Source organism: Triticum dicoccoides, chromosome 2B (genome assembly GCF_002162155.2).
Source record: "Triticum dicoccoides isolate Atlit2015 ecotype Zavitan chromosome 2B, WEW_v2.0, whole genome shotgun sequence".
In the NCBI taxonomy this organism is placed as follows: Eukaryota; Viridiplantae; Streptophyta; class Magnoliopsida; order Poales; family Poaceae; genus Triticum; species Triticum dicoccoides.
In genome coordinates this window covers 350,274,502-350,277,494 of record NC_041383.1, presented here as the reverse complement: position 1 = coordinate 350,277,494, position 2,993 = coordinate 350,274,502, and positions in this window count along the sequence as shown.

Here is a 2,993-nt window from a genome sequence, read left to right as displayed (position 1 = left end):
GGTGACAAGGAATTGCAAGACAGTGGGCACAAGATATTCTCGGATCAATAGAGAGAATTTTGGGGTATCTTGTAATAACAAAATCAACTGGGAATAAAAGTAAGAACGTCAAGTGTATGTATTTATCCATAGGGATATTTCGATGGTAGGGAATTGCAAAGGCAACGGGCACAAAGTCTCAAAAGAGTTTCGGCGAGTAACTTCGAAATCTTCTGGTGCAGCCAGCGATCACCTGGACTGAAGGGGCTCTCCGGGAGAAAGTATTTTCGAGAACCTAAAGTCAGATTTTAGTAAAAATTGTTTAACCCGAATAGAAGAGATGTCAGAGTCCCAGAGCATAGGTCGAGGAATAAAAGATCCTACTACCACCCAATGGCGACGTGGGCCCGTAAGGCACACAGCCAAGTTAGTAAAAGTTTTGCAATGACTAGACTCAACTTCGGCCAAGGAGTTGGAAAGGGGGATTCCTACAGGCAGTCGGCTCTGATACCAACTTGTGACGCCCCCGATTCAATCGTACACTAATCATGCACGCAAATGTGTACGATCAAGATCAGGGACTCACGGGAAGATATCACAACACAACTCTACAAATAAAATAAGTCATGCAAGCATCATAGTACAAGCCAGGGGCCTCGAGGGCTCGAATACAAGTGCTCGGTCATAGACGAGTCAGCGGAAGCAACAATATCTGAGTACAGACATAAGTTAAACAAGTTTGCCTTAAGAAGGCTAGCACAAACTGGGATACAGATCGAAAGAGGCGCAGGCCTCCTGCCTGGGATCCTCCTAACTACTCCTGGTCGTCGTCAGCGGGCTGCACGTAGTAGTAGGCACCTCCAGTGTGGTAGGGGTCGTCGTCGATGGTGGCGTATGGCTCCAGGGCTCCAGCATCTGGTTGCGACAACCAGAAAGAAAGGAAAGGGGGAAAAAGGGGGGAGAAAGCAACCGTGAGTACTCATCCAAAGTACTCGCAAGCAAGGAACTACACTACATATGCATGGGTATATGTGTAAGGAGGCCATATCAGTGGACTGAACTGCATAATGCCAGAATAAGAGGGGGATAGCTAATCCTGTCGAAGACTACGCTTCTGGCAGCCTCCGCCTTGCAGCATGTAGAAGAGAGTAGATTGAAGTCCTCCAAGTAGCATCTCCAAGTAGCATATTCAGGTAGCATCTCCAAGCGCATCTCCAGTCGCATCGCATAGCATAATCCTACCCGGCAATCCTCTCCTCGTCGCCCTGCGGAAAAGTGATCACCGGGTTGTCTGTGGAACTTGGAAGGGTGTGTTTTATTAAGTATCCGGTTCTAGTTGTCATAAGGTCAAGGCACAACTCCAAGTCGTCCTGTTACCGAAGATCACGGCTATTCGAATAGATTAACTTCCCTGCAGGGGTGCACCACATTCCCCAACACGCTCGATCCCATTTGGCCGGACACACTTTCCTGGGTCATGCCCGGCCGCAGAAGATCAACACGTCGCAGCCCCACCTAGGCAAAACAGAGAGACCAGCACGCCGGTCTAAACCTAAGCGCACAGGGGTCTGGGCCCATCACCCATAGCACACCTGCACGTTGCGTACGTGGCCGAAAGCGGAACTAGCCCCCTTAATACAAGAGCAGGCTTACTTTCCAATCCGGCGCGCGCCGCTCCGTCGCTGACGTCTGAAGTGCTTCGGCTGATACCACGACGTCGGGATACCCATAACTACTCCCACGTAGATGGTTAGTGCGTATAGGCTCGTAGCCGACTCAGATCAAATACCAAGATCTCGTTAAGCGTGTTAAGTATCCGCGAACGCCGAACAGGGCCAGGCCCACCTGTCTCCTAGGTGGTCTCAACCTGCCCTGTCGCTCCGCCACAAAGTAACAGTCGAGGGCCGTCGGGAACCCAGGCCCACCTCTACCGGGATGGAGCCACCTGTCCTTTCAGCCCCCCTCGTCAGAATCACTTGCGGGTACTCAATGAGCTGACCCGACTTTAGTCACCATCAGTATAGTATGTATGTATGTATAGTATATACCCGTGATCACCTCCCAAGTGATCACGACCCGATAGTATAGCAAGGCAGACTGACAAGAATGTAGGGCCAATGATGATAAACTAGCACCCTATACTAAGCATTTAGGATTGCAGGTAAGGTATCAACAGATGTAGCGACAATGTCAAGCTATGCATCAGAATAGGATTAACAAAAGCAGTAACATGCTACACTACTCTAATGCAAGCAGTATAGAGGAGAATAGGCGATATCTGGTGATCAAAGGGGGGGCTTGCCTGGTTGCTCTGGCAAGAGAGAGGGTCGTCAACTCCGTAGTCGAACTGGGCAGCATCAGCGTCGGTCTCGTAGTCTACCGGAGAGAAGAGGGGGAAGAAACAATGAATACCAAGTAAGCAGATGCATATCGATGCATGACATGACAAGAAGCGATGCTAGGCGTGCCCTAACGTGGGATAAGGTGGTACTGGTTAAGGGGGGAATCATCCGGGAAAGTATTCCCGGTGTTTCGTGTTTTCGGGCAGAGGAGCCGGAGGGGGAAAGTTGCGGGTTCGATAGGTTAGGGGGGTGTGGCGGACGAACGGACTGCGTATCCAGATTCGTCCCGCCGTTCTGAGCAACTTTCATGTTGAAAATATTTTAATCCGAGTTACGGATTAAAAGATATGATTTTCTAAAGATTATATTAATTTATGGAATTTAATTAATTAATTATTTAATTCGAAAATGAATTTATGACGTCAGCATGATGTCATGCAGACATCAGCAGTCAACAGGGGTTGACTGAGTCAACCCTGACAGGTGGGTCCCGTTCGCCATTGACTGTTTAGTCTAATTAATGTTTAGCTAATCTAATTACGGTTTAATTAAACTAATTAGTTAATTAGGTTAATCTAATTATGATTAATTAACTTAATTAATTCCTTAATTAATTAATTAATTTAATTATTATTTATTTATTTAATATATTTTTTTAATTCTTTTTTTTAT